The sequence below is a fragment of the Scyliorhinus torazame genome, chromosome 21, assembly GCF_047496885.1.
Source record: "Scyliorhinus torazame isolate Kashiwa2021f chromosome 21, sScyTor2.1, whole genome shotgun sequence".
NCBI classification, from domain to species: domain Eukaryota; kingdom Metazoa; phylum Chordata; class Chondrichthyes; order Carcharhiniformes; family Scyliorhinidae; genus Scyliorhinus; species Scyliorhinus torazame.
The window spans coordinates 20,664,678-20,683,763 of record NC_092727.1 but is presented as its reverse complement, the minus strand read 5'-3'; positions in this window follow the sequence as shown (position 1 = coordinate 20,683,763).

The window sequence follows — 19,086 nt, the reverse complement described above, 5'->3', positions numbered from 1 at the left end:
CCAAAAGAGGGGTGGGGTGGCCTGAAAAGAGGAGTCCTCAGCGACCCCACAGCGGGGTGTCCTCACTTGGGTGGGTAATGCCCATGTGTACGGGAGTGACATTGGCCTTGGGTGGGAGGTGTGGGGGACTCTCAAGCTCACTTCGGGCTCGGGGCACCCTTTCAAAATGGTGGCCTGACCTCTGAGGAGCTGGTCTGGCGATGAGTTCAGATCCTCATTGCTGAATTCCCCACCCAGGGCAAACCCACGCAGACCTGACGATTCAGCAAGGAGTGAAGAAAAACGCGCAACATTTCGACCTCCACAATGAGGGTACAGGGAAGTCGCTAACTGAGAGGGTGATGCCCCGGAGGAACACCCATATGACCTATGGCCCTACGTTCACAGCGGGCAGTCGGCGGCGTGCGTAGTTGCATAGCTGCCTTGCAGGCCGCGGCAATGGTGTTCCGTGCCCTTTCACCCCAACCCCACAGCCCACCTCCTGGCCACCCCCGCTAGTCCGCCCAGCCCTGACACAAGCCCCCCTCCCCGGCTAGCGGCACAACTGTCAGCAAACTATGACGGCGTTGGACACTTTCCGTACCCTCTCTCTCTCCCTCAGCAACCACGACGCCGGTTTCACGATTTTTAAAAGCACAGGTGAACCACGCCATCGGGAACTCGGCCCATCGGAGACGGAGGCCCTGGAGAATACCGGGTCAGGCTCGCTAACGATATGAAAATGGTGTTTACTGTACGTGCATTCCGGAAAGTATTGGTGCTGCTGTCGAGGCGACGGAGAATTGGGATTTGGCGTCAAATCGGAGCCCGCCGCAATTTAGGCGTCAGAACCGATTCTCCGCCCAATCACCTTTCCTGGTTTCGGTGTCGGCCGAAGGAGAATCTTGCCCAACAGTTTTTATTTCCTTCATAAGTGAAAATGTCCAAACACTTGTGCTATTGGAAAGGAAAGAATATGCGTAAATGTGCTCAAGGTCATGGTCAAGAACCTGCAGCACAAAACAAATGGAAATCAAAATAAAATGGCACAAATGTTTAATGGAAAGAGCATCCTACGAAACAAAAAGAATAATGTGCTTTTACTGCAAGGGAGGTTGACTGTATTTCATGCTTTTGTTTCTTAGGGCCATGCCATGTAATGACATTTCCTTTTCATAACTCCAAATGTGGAATGCGTTTTGGATATACTTGCCTGAAACTATCCTTTATTTGAAAATGGACACGGACAAGATAGTTAAGATGGCTGTCAGGGATCAGGTGACTTGTACACTTTTTGCACAGAAAAAACATGAACCCATGTCTGAAAATAGCTCTGGAAAGTTCTCCAATGTAAATGGGTTTCTCAGGTACAAAATGACCAATCTTAGCAGCTCGGTGGAAGAGATCTAACAAACAAAGGCTGTTGGAGCCGGGAGGATGGAATATCAAATATAGCCTCGCAATGAGCTAATTATAGCTGGTATTTAGATCGGGTATTAAACATTCACCCTGGCTGTAACCCATTATGTGGACAATGGAAGTCATCATGTGCCCAAACCAGCTACAGGTATCTAATCTATTTTCCCAAGAATCGGGCAGAAACTGGGTAGTCTACAAATGACCCCCAAGGAGTTTCCTCGTCAAAAAGCACCAATAAAGGAACTGACATCCCGGCAAGAAAAACTACAAGTGATTAACTTTGTGACCTGCTGAAGATGCATCTCTTTGAGGGGATCCTTCAATAAGCTGACAGACAACATCAGCTATTGAATCCACCTAAACCACCCATTTGAACTGAGAACACCAACTCCAATGGGCCCACACTGACGGGTTTTTTCTATGACAAGCCAAACATGTGTTTCGGGATTCTCCGTTCCACTGTTTTTCGGTGGGCCCCCGCCAGCAGTGGGATCCTCTGTTCCCGCAGCCAGCCAATGGGGTTTCCCATTGTGGGCCACCCAACGCCATCGGGAAACGCACGGACGTGGGTGTGATGCCGGTGGGATAGAGGATCCTGCCTATGGAGAATCCTGCAATTGCCTATTCTTCTGGTTACAACTTGTAAAAGTGCATTCTTCCCTTGAACTGTGGGTGGGATTCTCTGATCCTGAGGCTACGTGTTGACGCTGTCGTAAACATCGTCGCGTTTCTCGACGGCGTCAACTTGGCCTCAGGAGCAGCAATTCTGACCCCTACCGGGGGCCAGCAGGGCACTGGAGCGACTCACGCCGTTCCAGCTGCTGATCCCTGGCATCAGATGGGCGCAGTGGGTCTGCGCATGCGCAGTGAGACTGGCGCCAATGCACGCATGCGCAGTGGCTCCCTTCTCCAGGCCAGCCCCGTGCAACAGGGCGTAGGGCTACAGGGGCCGGTGCGGAACAAAAGAGGCCCCCAGCCCGAGAGGCCGGCCCACTGATCGGTAGGCCCCCCCCCGATCGCGGGCCAGGTCACAGCGGAGGCCCCCCTCCCCCGTCGGGGTCGGACCCCCCTCCCACCCCACCAGGCCACCCCCAGGTGCATCCACGCCGAGGTCCCGCCGGGTAAGAGCAGGTGTGGACGGCGCCGGCGGGACTCGGCATTTTTAGCGTGGCCATCCCGGGCCGAGAATCGCCGGGGGTGGGGGGGGGGGGCGTAGAGCAGCCCCCAACCAGCGCCGCTCCGATGCCAATGGCGCCGATTCTTCGCTCTCCGGAGAATCAGCGGACCGGCATCGGGGCGGCGTGGTGCGATTCGTGCCGGTCCCGGCAATTCTCCGGCCCGGCCCTGGGGTGAGAATCCCACCCTGTATCTTTCTTGAGTGCATTTCTGAGTGTATGGCAGAGTGTTAGAATGCATGGATCAATAATTCAGGGTGAATGCATGGATCAATAATTCTCTTTATTTAAACCCAGAAAAGACTCAGGGTTGAGGAACATGAGCAACTTCCTTTCCAAAAAAAATACAAACTGATTATGGACGGTAAGGGAAAGGGTACAAGGTTTGCAATTCTCTCCGGTCCCTCTGTGCAACATAATAAAAATAGTAAGAAAAACATAGGATAAAAGAAGAGGAACAAGTCAGTGAACAAGCTCATTAATTCAGAAACATACCATAGGACATAAAGTGCTAATAATTCCTAAACGATAAACATGTTCAATGTAAAAGAGAAAAGTGTTGAAAAGGTGATCTCTGGAGTGTAAAAATGAAAATGTGTCAACTGTACTACAGATTGATGATATAGCAGTGAAGTTACTGGTCAATTCTGGGTGTGTGAGAAACATTATTGATGGCTGCAGTTTCAAGGAAATTGAGTGAAATGCTTGTTCAAAGCTGAGATACAGAAAACCAGCAAATTATCAGGAAATTCGGGAAGTTGTGAATCATGTTGGGCTTACCAGAAGAAACAAATATGAATAAATGGTGAACCTCCCGATCTCTTTGTCCTTTCTGACTGTTTAACCCAAGAAGCAGAGAGACAATAGGCTGTATTTTATGTGCCCCTGGCGGGTGCTTTTTTGATGGGTGGGGCATGTAAAAGAGGGAGGGTGCCGCCCACCCCACCATCTTCCTGCCCTCCTTGCCATCTTCCTGCATGAGCAATGCTTCTTTGCAGAAAAGTGGGCAGAAGTTTTGAGATCTTTTCCGCAAACAGCAATTGATGCTCCACATTGTTAATTTAAAACTTTGGTTGGCCAAAGGTATCAAGAGATATGCAGCAATGGCAAAATGTGGAGCTAGGTCAGAGGTCAGTGCCCACAAGTATAGAAGATTCTCACCACAATGAGCACTGTGCAAAGTCTGCACATTCTCCCCGTGTGTGCGTGGGTTTTCTCCGGGTGCTCCGGTTTCATCCCACAGTCCAAAGATGTGCAGGTTAGGTGGATTGGCCACGCTAAATTGCCCTTAGTGTCCAAAATTGCCCTTAATGTTGGGTGGGGTTACTGGGTTATGGGGATAGAGTGGAGGTGTGGGCTTGGGTAGGGTGCTCTTTCAAAGAGCCAGTGCAGACTCGATGGGCCGAATGGCCTCCTTCTGCACTGTAAATTCTATGAAATACATGTTTGCTCACCTGAGATGAGAAGGTGAGAGGTGCAACATTCCCACAGATGGGCTTGTCTGGCATTAACACACACGCTCTCAAGCCTGGGCTCTTAATAATAGGAATGTTTACCTTGGGCTTGATTTCATCATCACCACGGTCGAACTCACTCATATTATGTGCAGGTGGGTGAGCATCGAAATCGGCAGTGACCTCCATGTTTAAATAGATACTTAAGAATCAATTGGGCTTGTAACCAAGCTAATTGACCCTGATAATACAGGGCCCACACCATTAAACAGTTGGCGTGAGTAGTCAGGTGGCAGTGGGTATCCAGATTGAGAAGCGAATTTTAAACGGCAGGAAGGAATTGGGGGTGTACTATTTTCACGGACCACCTTTTTGTGGATCAGGGGCGGGGCCTCTAAGATAGAACTCTCACTTTCTTCCGACCCACCTGCTGCAGTAAACACAGCGCCCGCATCCCCCAAACCCTCTTTATACTGCGCAATCCACCCCAACACCCGCTCACTTACCCAGCTCCGGAATCCATTGGGCCTTCTTCACCTTCCTGGTTGCAGACCCAGCAGTGCCCACGGATGTGTTCTTGGCACTGCTGGACTTGCCGGGACCGTTGGGGCTGCCGGTCAATCATATTGTCCCGCGGCTCCTGAGGACAGGACTTCATCCCCAGCGCAGGACAGAAATCCCACTCGACTTGTGTGTTAGATCGGCCGCAGTGCGAAAGGGCTGGGCTGGTGGGGGGGCGGGGGTGGCGGGCAGGTTGGCTCCATATCAACTTTGTAGGTGGGGTGGTACGAACCATCCACCACCCATCCCTGTAACATTCTGCCCAATGTTTCACACACTGATTCACAGAATCTAAGAATCAGCAGCATCATAGAATCAGAGAGAACAGAAATCCTCACAGCCCATCATGCCAATTCCAATTTGCTTGAGCTATCCAATTAGCCCCACGGTCCTGCTTCTTCCCCATTGCCCTTGAAGTGTTTTCCCTTCAAACGTTTATCTAATGTCTTTTTGAAAATTATATTGAATTGGTTTGTACCATTCTTTCACACAGAGGGTGGCGGAGTGTCTGGAACGAGCTGTCAGAGGCAGTAGTGGAGGTGGGTACAATTTTGCCTTTTAAAAAGCATTTAGACATATATGGGTAAGATGGGTAGAGAGGGATATGGGCCAAATGCAGGCAATTGGAACTAGCTTAGTGGTAAACATTGGGAGGCATGGACAAGTTGGGCCGAAGGGCCGGTTTTCATGCTGTAAACCTCTATGACTCTCTGCAGGCTGTGCATTTCAGATACCAATCCCTTGCTCTGTAAGAGAATTGTTTCCTCATTTCAATTGCCAACCAATACCTTCTACCCCCATGCCCAAGGATGTATTCGCAATGCTCCTTCACGGAAAAATGGGCGTAAGTTTGGAATTCTTTTCCGCAAACAGCAACTGATGCTCCAAATTATTCATTTAGAAACTGAGATTGATATATTTTGGTTGGCCAAAAGTATCAAGGGATGTGTGACAAAGGCAAAAATGTGGAGCTAGGTTAGAGGTCAGTCACTGTCTTATTCAATGGTGGAACGGATTCAAGGAGCTAAGTGCCCTCCTCCTGTTTTCATGCTCCTATTCTCCACAGGCACTGTGTACTGCGCCCACACGCATAGAACATTGTCACCACAATGAGCAGTAATATGTGTTTGCTCACCTGAGATGCGAAGGTGAGAGGTGCGGCATCCCCACAGAGGGGCTTGTCTGGCTTTGACGCACACTCCCAGGCCTGCGCTCTTAAAAATGGGAAAGTTGACCTTGGGCATGATTTTCACCCCCCAGTGGCGGAGGTGGCTCTCTATTGGCCGCTGGTGGGATTTTCCAGCCCCGTCAATGTCTAAACCGTTTTGTGTGGCACACCTATCCAATCTGGAAAACCCAGCCCCTTGTCTTGACATACAAGTCAACTCAATCACAAGGTCGTTTCATGGAAGGAAAACAAAATGATTTCATTTTAATCCTGAAATGCGATATTGTCATCATGGAAATAAATAACTGGGTTGAGTTTTTTGTTCTATGTTTGGAGATGAGTTAGTTGGTAATCTTATTGGTGCTCGTAGTTACAGAACTACTTAGAGATTATCAGCATACTCATGGCGCTGAGGACCTGGGTTCGATCCCGCCCCCGGGTCACTGTCCATGTGGAGTTTGCAGATTCTCCCCCTGTCTACGTTGGTCTCACCCCCACAACCCAAAGATGGGCAGGATGGGTGGAATGGGCATGCTAAATTGTCCCTTAATTGGAAACATTTTAAGAAAGATGTTATGAGCATAAAAATATCTACACACCAGTACTTTCTTACTGACCTTAAACTGAATTGTTATTTACCAAGTTAGCACATTTGGAAGTTAAGTTCTGGCACCATTTTTGACCTGTGGGTTAAATGCTTCATTGAAGTCTTCAGCAGGCTGATTAGCAAAACCTTTTGTCATTGAATTCTCCACCATCTTCCACATTGAAAATATATACAATTTCAGATGAGGAGCAGCTCAGTGGATTCACTCAATGTCCAGTTTTGGTGAACGGTCATTGATCTGGAACCTCTCTCTGCAGATGCTGCCTGACTTGTTTAGTGTTTCCACCATCTCCTCCTTTTATTTCAATGGATTTATTGCTGAATTACCCACAATAGCATCTTCTGTTATCTTTCGAAAGTTCAGTTGACTATACCACCGCAAGAGTGCCAGTTCCCATTAGTCGGTAACTACTTCTTCGGAAACTCACAGACGGTGTGGTGGCTCAATGGGTTCGCCCTGCTGCCTCACAGTGCCAAGGACCCAGGTTCTTGGGTGCCTGTGTGGAGTTTGCACATTCTCCCCGGGTCTGCATTGGTTTCCTCCGGATGTTCCAGTTTCCTCTCCCAGTCAAAAGATGTACGGGTTGAGTGGATGGGCGATGCTAAATTGTCCCTTAGTGTCCAAAGATGTGCGGATTAGGCTACGGGGATGGGGCGGGGAGTAGGCTAGGTAGAGTGCTCTTTTAGAGGGTCAGTGCAGATTTGATGGGCCGAATGGCCTCCTTCTGCGTGATGGGGATCCTTGATTCTATGATTCATCTCACTAAAAGTTTGTTCCAAAACGTACAAAAGTCCCGGGCCAGGATGAAAACACAACTGACCATTCAAGCTTGTCCCTTAGCATAATGGTCCTGGTCCATATCGCTTACTAACCTCTGGCCTAATTGTATTACACATATATTCTTCGTACAGTAACTATTGAAACTGAAAGTATGCGGAGCAGCTACAGAAGTTGAAAACTTGATTGATGGAACATGCCTTCCACTCAGTTCTGGAGGTAATTTTAGCTTCAATGGTGGACACTTTTCCTTAGCTTTAAACAATTAATCAAAAAGATTTTCATTTTCCTGCAAGCAATCAATAATAACACACAACAGTAAATTATTTATACATTTTTCAATCCCAACTTCAAATTGATGAGATTCACAGTATCAAGGTCAACCAGCATCCCTTGGCAACCCTCTACTTGTGATATATTGATTCAAAATTTGCATTGTTCATGATAGCTTAGACTTAAATTGTGTTGGAGATTCCCCAAGTCACCTTAAATGATTTTCTGTGCTCAAAGTGTATATAATGGAAAACAATCTTGGGACTTTATAAGGATTTCCCCTGACATTGTTCTTTTAAAGACACAACTTGGCTCATAATTCAAAAATGTTGCCTTTACGTTATTGAGCGTGTCCTGCATTACCAGAGGCATTGGATCTTATGTTCCACTTTGCAATGGTCTTCAGAGAGGTTCTATTATTGTTTCCATTGTTTGGGAGGGGGAACAAAGTTCATCGACCCCCCCCACATCACATCCATGGGTACCAGCATTTGAACTCCGTGCAGCTAATAATTCACCTCAACTTTTGTCAGCATCATCTTTTGTTTGTGACGATTCTTGCCAATGGTTATTATTTCTGCAGCTGACTTCACTCAATTTTATTGATCCCCAAATTGAAAAGGAACATGAAAATGAGAAGGTCTAAAAGTGTTGTTATTGACAATGTAGACGAAAGACAATTTCACAAATTCTCCAGCAACAGCACCCAGTTTACTGATGGTACGATTGCATCTGCAGTTCCCATTCTTCATATTAGTTTCAAGGAAGAGTGTTGTCTGTTGCTGTCTTGGCTGGGGAAGCAACTTTTGTGCAGTTAGAAGATGTAAAGTAACTTACACATGTCATGCCCATTAGAGGCATGCCCTGTGCATTGATATAATACACGAGATGTAATTGGTTTGGAACCTTTCAGAACTAACTTGCTCTGATGAAAATTGCCACGGAAAGGCTGCTGTAATGGCTGCCGAGGATCAGATGACTTTTTCAATTTCTGCACAGACTCAATGTGATCTCGAGTCTCCAAGAGGTTTCTGATTACATAACCATGGGCGGAATTCCCCCTTGAATAGACATGCCAAGACACAAACCATCTTTGAAATTCATACCTTCTATTTTTTTATGGAGTTCAATGAAACTCATAATCTATGAACCTTCAGGCCCACTGGCTCTGAACCCAAAACCAAACTAATGGAACTGTAGAGAAACCAGCTCATTAGAAGTAAGTGTGGATAACCCATCCATTTCCCACTTGTGTCACAATGGTTTCAGATTTCTAAATCATTTTGCATGGAAGACAGAAGCATTGATCATGCGATCAAAACCGTCCTCAGATAACAAATCTTTTACTTCAAGAACCGGAGAGAAGCTAGGGAGTCTGCAAACAATAACTGGAGCAATAGTAGCAGACAGGTCAGCAACATTTGTGCCTGTTTAAAACCTGGGGATTACAATATCTGAAAAGTCTCTCAACCTGTTCCTTTACAAGTCCACTAGTACAGAATCATAGAATCATAGAAACCCTACTGTGCAGAAGGGGGTTATTCAGCCCATTGTCTCTGCACCAACCCTCCAAAAGAGCATACTACCTAGGCCCACTTCCCTGCCCCATTCCTGTAACCCTGCACATTGATCATGGTCAATCCACCTAACCTGCATATCTTTGGTCTGTCGGAGGAAACTGGAGCACCTGGAGGAAACCCACACAGATGCGGGGAGCACATACAAACTCCCATGGACAATCATTCAAGACCAGAATCGATCCCAGGTCCCTGGCACTGTGCATCAGCAGTGTTAACCACTGTGCCACCCAGAAGTTTTACCTCCTGGTGATGAAACTACAAATCACTAACTTTGCGAGATTGAAACTGAGATAGGCTATTGGCGGATGGGGGTGTGTGTGTGTGTGTGGGGGGGGGGGGGGGGGTTGGTTAGTGGGTGTTTTGCATGTGAGGGGTCAGCAATTGTGCAGGGTGGAAAGAGAGGCCATAAGGAGCAGAGAAGAGAGGCTGTGATTGGGATGGGGAGTGAAGGCTTCCTTGAGAAACCAGTGAGGAGTGGGTCAGGGAAGTACTGCTACTCTTCCTGGCCCACAAGTAGTGCTGAGAAAAGGGCCTAACCTGTGGGGGCGGAGGCTCCCGTCTCCCTTCCTCCCCTGTGTTTCCTGACCCATGGGAAACTCTTGCAGCAGCAGTGATTTTCAAAGCAAGCTCTCAATTGCACTGTGGGACATGGTAAATATAGTGCCCTACGTCTCCACAGTATGACACTCGGACTCCATGATATTGTGGCACTGGAAACAGGCTGGCAAGGTACATAGGCCTGGAAAATAAACTGCCACATGAGGCCCTGGCTGGATTGATATTGGCTGGCTGTAAGAGCTTCCACACATAAACCCGTTACTGCTATATGGACTTTGTGACTACCCAGTCACGTTTACACAAAAGAACAAGACCATGCTTTGAATATGTAATGAATTTCCAAACACAGGTGATCAACTCTGCAGCAGGGCGAAGGACAAATAAAAGAAGCCATCAGACCCCATAATGGGCTAATAGCTGGTCAGATGAGGGTGTTTCAGAGGACAATGGATCTTAATTGAATTACCTTGGCTGAACAGGAGTATCCTGTTTATTCCCATTAACGGGTTGGGTCTGGATGGGACAATAGAACTCAGGCCAGTTGTGGACGTATACCTATGACTCAATGCTAGCAGACCAGTATAGAGAAAGGAACATCGGAATAGATCTTCAGCGATAACCTGGACGTACCCCAGGCTCAGCCATCACAAGAAGAATGGGCCTGGGTTTCGAAGCCCAGAGAAGATATCCACATTGAGTAATCGAAGCCTGGCCAGCCTCCTTCATTAAGTGCGGGTAATACCCAGAACTCAGTTGTGAGTATGAGTCATGTTTTATGTGAGTGAGGGAATTGTGAATAAAATCGCATTAAACCATGAACCTGAATGGTCCTTTATCATCTCGTAAATAAGGGCACCTTAGTAAAACGTTTGAATAATAAGCTGGGCGAAATGTCTGAGATTTTACAGACACAACAATATCTACTGCCATAACAAAGGATATTTGTGTGGCATGTTGGGAATATGCTTCCCATATTTATGTCTTTAACCCACCCTGTTGACCTTCTCCCGACATGGGGTTTAATGTTGACACCAGTGTCGTATGTAAATGCAGAGATGCCTCTGCTTCAACTGATAAAAGCAGAAATAAAGTTTGCAATTCTGCAAGGCATTCCCTTAGATGTAAATCATAGAATCATAGTGTCCTTAAAGTGCAGAAGGAGACTATTTGGCCCATTGAGTCTGCACCGACTCTCTGCCAGAGCATCCTACCCAGACCCCCACCATTGCTCTGCAAATCCACCTGACCTGCACATGCCTGGACACTAAGGGCAATTTAGCATGGCCAATCCACCTAAACTGCACATCTTTGGACTGTGGGAGGAAACCGGCGCACCCAGAGGAAACCCACACTGACACGGGAGAAAGTGCAAACTCCACACAGACAGGTACCCAAGGCTGAAATTGAACCCAGGTCCCTGGCACTGTGAGGCAGCAGTGCTAACCACTGTGCCACCATGCAGGCCAGGAATTTAGGTTCAATGACTGCTACACCTCATGATGCTTGATATTTGGCTGGATCTCTACACGAGGATTCCCCTGGTGGTTTGATGTGGACTCAAACATCGCTGACTTTCATTATAAAAATGATAACTTGTTTGCTACTATATGGCTGTCAGATGTTCCAGGTTTTATCTTCCACATTTGTCTGTTTATCTGTTTGGCTTTTCCCTAACTCCCAGTCACACACAATCAATTAAGAGATAAATGAAGTGGACCCGGAGCATTTGGTTTGTCTGGACTTCGATTAAAGTGAGTGGTGCATTCATCCGTAAAGCATTGGAAGAGTTTGCAGCTGAAGCTTAAAACATTGTGTTTTTCATGTCTCGGTAACTTTCTTGTTTTTAATGATTTGTTGCTGCCTGGTCATTATCTTTGTCTTAGTTATGTGTTTTCTTTGCTGAAAAGGGCTCAAATAAAAGACACTGATGCTGAATATGCGATTCAGAGTTCTTTATTAAAAATCTTCAAGCAGATACGCCCCATTTTGACTGCAGAATTAAGTAAACTAGCTTGCAGTTCTATTAAAATCCTCTTGGGTTGCCAGAACCCAGATAACAAGATAGGGAAGGAAACTGACATTATTGAACGTTCAGTCTGGAATCACCTCCAGACTCAGCCCAGTACACAACATACCCTGAGGTAAAATTCTCCTCTAGGACTGAAACCTAATCAAGTGCATTAGACCAGATAGGAATTGGATTAAAGTTTTGAACAAGGCTGACACCTCAATGGCTGAATGGGTAAGGGGTGATGTGGAGGGAGGAGAGGAATCTAGTTGCTGAGGCGTTTCTTTGCAGTGGATCATTTGTGGAGTGCTTACCGGCTCAGTACTACCTTGACAGCTTTTATAGAAATAGAGGGACAGAAGTAGAACCCTGAGCCAGGCATCAGTGTATTCAATTCAAGAGATATTTCAAGGTGATACGGTGTCTAAAAATGTAAGGACGCTATTTATGAATGAATTAAGATTATAAAAGATCATGGGGTATGGATACTTACTTTCAGAAACATGCAAGTGACTCCTCCATGATACAACATCGATTAAAATTAAAACTCTATGATTGCATTCAACAACCATAGGTCCTCAATATTAAAAAATAAAAAAGACCTTTGTTGCATGACACACCCATTGAAAGGACCAGCATAAGGATATGTATCAGTGTCTGCATTCTGCAATCAAACCTAATCTTGGTTTCGTTAAACCATTATTGTCCCAGCATCAGGCTAATCTAGTTCAGAACATTTCAACTTTTTTGGGTGAAGACTGGTTGACGTCTCAAATATCCCTGCTCCTCACTGAGTAACCTCCAGTCCATTTTATTGTCCACAAACATATATTGGATTGGATTGGATTTGTTTATTGTCACGTGTACCGAGGTACAGTGAAAAGTATTTTTTTGCGAGCAGCTCAACAGATCATTAAATACATGAAAAGGAAATAAAAGAAAATACATAATAGGGCAACACACCATATACAATGTAACTACATAAGCACTGGCATCGGATGAAGCATACAGGGTGTAGTGTTAATGAGGTCAGTCCATAAGAGGGTCATTTAGGAGTCTGGTGACAATGGGGAAGAAGCTGTTTTTGAGTCTGTTCGTGCGTGTTCTCAGACTTCTGTATCTCCTGCCCGATGGAAGAAGTTGGAAGAGTGAATAAGCTGGGTGGGAGGGATCTTTGATTCTGCTGCCCACTTTCCCCAGGCAGCGGGAGGTGTAGATGGAGTCAATGGATGGGAGGCAGGTTCGTGTGATGGACTGGGCGGTGTTCACGACTCTCTGAAGTTTCTTGCGGTCCTGGGCCGAGCAGTTGCCATACCAGACTGTGATGCAGCCAGATAGGATGCTTTCTATCGTGCATCTGTAAAAGATGGTAAGGGTTAATGTGGACATGCCGAATTTCCTTAGTTTCCTGAGGAAGTATAGGCGCTGTTGTGCTTTCTTGGTGGTAGCGTCGACGTGGGTGGACCAGGACAGATTTTTGGAGATGTGCACCCCTAGGAATTTGAAACTGCTAACCATCTCCACCTTGGCCCCGTTGATGCTGACAGGGTTGTGTACAGTACTTTGCTTCCTGAAGTCAATGACCAGCTCTTTAGTTTTGCTGGCATTGAGGGAGAGATTGTTGTCACTACACCACTCCACTAGGTTCTCTATCTCCCGCCTGTATTCTGACTCGTCGTTATTCGAGACCTGGCCCACTATGGTCGTATCGTCAGCAAACTTGTAGATGGAGTTGGAACCAAATTTTGCCTCGCAGTCGTGTGTGTACAGGGAGTAGAGTAGGGGGTTAGGTACGCAGCCTTGCGGGGCATTGATTCCTATTGATAGCAAAACATTTTGACGGCGGAATTGATAATCCCAGTTTGGCAAAACAGGCTGTTGATTTTTCACCCTTGTCAATTTTTATTTTTAATTGACTGGGAAAATCTCAACTTCAAACCAAGTCAAAGTGACAATAAGACTTGGAAATATGTCTAAAATAGAATTTGAACTATAATTTGGACTATCACTTGACGATCAAGGGGCAGTGAAAAAAAGGTGGCTGATTTGCCCCCAAAGAATTCTGAGCTTGCACAGATCAATTTCATCCTCTTTATTGTCCACTGAGGTGATACAGATTTTTTTTAAAAAATTACTTTTTCTGAGTTACAAAAGCCATAGCTCAGAGTGTGGACAGGAGCGAACCCCTATTCCAGCTCCTTGCCTGCTCCAAAAACCAATTCAATTTGAACCCAATTCATGGTCCCCACAAGAGAGACATACCAGATCTGAGCCAAAGGGCAGTGCAGACACTACACTTGATCTTTGAAACCTTTATAACATTAATTTCTGGCCCAAAGATCGTGAGATTGATGTCTGCGAGAAATAGAGGGTTGGTGAGGTTCTGTGGACACAATACATAGAATGGACATGGAATGAAAAAAAAAAGGAGGTGGATTCTTACCCCGCCCACCGCCAGCCGCGGGATTTCTGATCTGGCGGCGAATTGAGCCGTATCATGGAGGAGTCACTTGCATGTTTATGAAAGTAAATATCCATACCTCATAAACAATTCATTCAGGCAAAAACGGGATTGGTGTTCCAATGCTCCAGTTCCCCGCCGACGGCCTCAGCAAACTTCGCTGATTTAAATCCCATCTATGGGCTGAAGGCCTAAATCTCCACTCCTTCTCAATGCTTCACCCCTCACAGATCAGAGTTATGTGGCTGTGAATTGGTAGAAATAGGTGTTAAAACGGACTAGTGGTGCAAAAGATTTTTGTTGTGCTTACTTCCAATGATTTATGCCCTTCCACTTATTTTCTAGTATCAAATACACCCTTGCCAGTTTAATCTACCTTTCTAACCTTTTGTGGTCTACCACCTCTAGGTGTTACCCAACAGCACGTCAGGAGTGGAAGTGACCTGCTGATTCCATCAGCTGATGCGGGCGTCCTCTGGAGGATCTCGGCCTGGAGCGACCTGGCCAACTTTCAGGTGTCACAGCTGATGACATGTTCAGCCCATTGCCCAGCAGATACGCCATTGTCAGGTGGGGGGATTCGGAAGCGCTGAAGTGTTCCAGCACCTCCTTGCGGGAGGTGCTGGGATGGGCTCCATGACTTCCTCCTTTCTCGGGATGCTCATTGGCCTCTGGGTATTGCAAGGGACTGTGTGAAGTCTGTAGGGAGATCCAGAGGGGCCACTGTTACCTGGCACTGCCAGTCCTGGAGGCCCACCCTCCTTTCCCCAATGTCTCAATGCCCTCAGCCAAGGTGTGCTGAGACTGAGGCATGTCCCTCAGTAGCTCAGCTATGTCCCCCTCTGTTCAGTCATGGTCCCTCAGCATCCGGCCAATGCTTTTGGTGCCCTCAGCTATGAACCTTTGTGACTGGGCCAAGCTCTGGAGTGCCGCAGTAATGTCCATCTGCACCTGGAACATGTCCGTCTGTGACAGCCATCCTATCTTGCACCTCAGACACGCAAAGCACAGTGTCCCCCAAGACATCCTGAAACATGGCTTCTCACGTCTTGCCTCAAACCTTCTACCGCGGCCTCCACCCTTTGAGTCTGAGCCTGGGTGCCATGCATTGTCAGCAATATCTCCTGAAGGTGAATGGACAACTCCAGCTGGACTTGCAGGCACTGGACACCCCCTCTTGTAAATTCTGGCTCTCAGTCCGCATCTGCTGGAGTGCTGGGATATTTTTCTCCATGAGTCAAACATCTGTCTGGATGACAACTGTTCCCTGGGCTCGGGCAGCCCTCCAACTGTCCGCTCCCTAGGGAGTTCCTGCCTCCACCTGATGTGCTGCTGCATGTGTGTGATGCTCGCCAGAGAGTGACCAGGAGCCTGATCACTAACATTAGCCACCAAGATGATCGTCTTTGCGATGCTGGGTGGTGCAGATGGCAGCACTGTCGAGATGTCGGTGTCTTCCCTGGTGTCATGCTCCGGGCTTTCTTGAGGGACTCAGTTGGGGAGCAGTGAACCCCGACGGCCCGAGCTTATCTGATGGTGACCCTGCAAAACAAAAGACAAGGGTTGAGATCTTGAGAAGGACATGTCTATGGGAGATTATAGACTCAGTTGCTGTAGGATATCTGTGTTGTGTTGGTCTATCACTTGGTTTGCTCATGCGGAATATGGTTCCAGACACTGCCCTTTCCTCAACCTCCCCAGCATTTTGTAAAACCCTTTCTTCAAACGGATTGTGGACCCTTAGGTCTAGGATGGCCCCTCCAGTCTTCTCCTGCTCCGATGGTTCTGGGCCATTTTATCAAAGAACAAAGAACAAAGAAAAGAATAGCATAGGAACAGGCCCTTCAGCCCTCCAAGCCTGTGCCGACCATGCTGCCCATCTAAACCAAAATCTTCTGCACTTCCGGGGTCCATATCCCTCTATTCCCATCCTATTCATGTATTTGTCAAGATGCCCCTTAAATGTCACTATCGTCCCTGCTTCCACCACCTCCTCTGGCAGCGAGTTCCAGGCACCCACTACCCTCTGTGTAAAAAACTTGCTTCGTACATCTCCTCTAAACCTTGCCCCTCGCATCTTAAACCTTGCCCCCTAGTAATTGACCCCTATACCCTGGGAAAAAGCTTCTGACTATCCACTCTGTCTATGCCCCTCATAATTTTGTAGACCTCTATCAGGTCGCCCCTCAACCTCCGTCGTTCCAGTGAGAACAAAACAAGTTTATTCAACCTCTCCTCATAGCTAATGCCCTCCATACCAGGCAACATCATGGTAAATCTCTTCTGCACCCTCTCTAAAGCTTCCACATCCTTCTGGTCGTGTGACGACCAGAATTGAACACTCTACTCCAAGTGTGGCCTAACTAAGGTTCTATACAGCTGCAACATGTCTTCCCAATTTTTATACTCAATGCCCCGGCCAATGAAGGCAAGCATGTGTATGCGTTCTTGACTACCTTCTCCACCTGTGTTGCCCCTTTCAGTGACCTGTGGACCTGTACACCTAGATCTCTCTGACTGTCAATACTCTTCAGGGTTCTACCATTCACTGTAGACTCCCAAACTGCATTAGACCTTCCAAAATACATTACCTCACATTTGTCCGGATTAAACTCCATCTGCCATCTCTCCGCCCGTCTCCAAACGATCTAAATCCTGCTGTATCCTCTGACAGTCCTCATCACTATCTGCAATTCCACCAACCTTTGTGTCGTCTGCAAACTTACTAATCAGACCAGTTACATTTTCCTCCAAATCATTTATACATACTACGAACAGCAACGGTCCCAGCACTGATCCCTGCGGAACACAACTAGTCACAGCCCTCCAATCAGAAAAGCACCCTTCCATTGCTACTCTCTGCCTTCTATGACCTAGCCAGTTCTGTATCCATCTTGCCAGCTCACCCCTGATCCCACGTGACTTCACCTGTTGCACCAGTCTGCCATGAGGGACCTTGTCAAAGGCCTTACTGAAGTTCATATAGACAACATCCACTGCCCTATCGGCATCAATTATCTTTGTGACCTCCGCAAAAAACCCGATCAAGTTAGTGAACACGACCTCCGCTTCACAAAACCGTGCTGCCTCTCGCTAATACGTCCACTTGCTTCCAAATGGGAGTCGATCCTGTCTCGAAGAATTCTCTCCAGTAATTTCCCTACCACTGACGTAAGGCTCACCGGCCTGTAGTTCCCTGGATTATCCTTGATACCCTTCTTAGACAAAGTAAAAACATTGGCTATTCTCCAGTTCTCCGGGACATCATCTGAAGACAGTGAGGATCCAAAGATTTCTGTCAAGGCCTCAGCAATTTCCTCTCTCGCCTCCTTCGGTATTCTGTGATAGATCCCATCAGGATCTACCTTGGGGACATACTGAGATGTTGGGACGCGGGTTTGATGGGGGGTTTGTTGGCTGTTGATATGTGTGCGTGTCAGGCTTCTAATCAAAGAGGGCAATACATATAGTAGGGGCTCATGGAGGGTGGGCTGTAAGGGAAATGCAGGCAGGTGGGGAGTTATTGGACTCTCGAGGATTGGAGCCAGTGAGGGATATGAATGGATCAAACTTGCAGATGGTTTGTAGAAGGTGTGTAGAAGGTGTCAATCACAGACCACTACTGGAAAGCTGTGAATGGCTTGCCGCTAATGGATCTGTGGGAAGCAGATGCTGGCACAGCTGCTCTCCTTTCAGGAATGGACAGGCAGCATGGTAGCACAGGGTTAGCACAGTTGCTTCACAGCTCCAGAGTCCCAGGTTCGATTCCCGACTTGGGTCACTGTCTGTGTGGGGTCTGCACATTGTCCCCATGTCTGCGTGGATTTCCTCCAGGTGCTCCGGTTTCCTCCCACCGTCCAAACATGTACAGGTTAGGTGGATTGGCCATTCTAAATTGCCCTCAGTGTCCAAAAAGGTTGGGTTGGGTTCCTGGGTTACGGGGATGGGGTGGAGGTGTGGGCTTGGGTGGGGTCCTCTGTCCAAGGGCCAGTGCAGACTCGATGGGCCAAATGGCTTCCTTCTGTACTGTAAATTCTATGACACGTGGAGCTTCAAGGTAAGTATTACAGCTTTAAGGCTCTATAATGCAGTATAAAGGGTCCCTTTACTGGGGGTGGGGGATCTGTTTGGGGGTAGGGTCTATTTGTGGTGGGCCTGTGGAGTGGGGCCCTTTAGGCTGCTGGTCTCTGTGGGGGGTCCCCCTATTACAAAGGTTCTAATGGGAAAACCCCCTATTATAGGGGCCCCTCTAGGGTTTTCCCTATTACAGGGGTCCCTGTGGGAGGTCACCCCATTACAGAGGTTCCTGTGGGGATCTCCCTATTAGAGGTGTCCCGGGTGGGGTCGCCTATTACCGGGGTCCCTTCAAGGGGTCCCATATTACAGGGTCCCCTGGGGGGACTTCCCCCGATTACAGGTGTCCCTTGGGGGGGTGCCCAGGGGCCCTGGGAGGGGTCTGGTAGAGGAGGCATGGGCCGGCAGTGAGATTGTTGAGGGGGGACGGGGGTGGGGCTCGGATGGTCTCTACCAGCCTGACCCTAGTGTGTTGGACCTCACGGTGGGCCGAGGGGGCAGACTTGGCCCACTGCGAGGTCCACCACAACCGGGCCACGCTGGTTAAAACCACAAATGATCCGCACCCACATGCCTCCTGGCCATGGGAACCGGAAAATTAGGGGAGGCCGGAGCATCAGGTGCCGGGCCCACCAAAAATATGCAATGAGCCTTTAAGATCCATTTGCATATACTTACATCCCCCCGCCGGCTGTGGGGTTGGTGGGGGGGGGGTCAGTTAATTGTTCCAATTTTCCCCGGACACCCGATCCTATGTCCCATTGGGGAACACATACCGGGCATCCCGGGATGGACAGTCCCACCCATAGTCTCCCAAATGGAGAATCTTACCCGAGGTCTGCAATGTCTAGAATAAGACTCAATAGAAAATGTGAAATATTTCAACTCCAGCTGCATCTGTGTTAATATTTTATGCTGTTATGATTTCTGTCTTGATCTTATTATTTGATTAAAATTATTCCCAAGAAATTACGCATGTGTTAACTCTAGT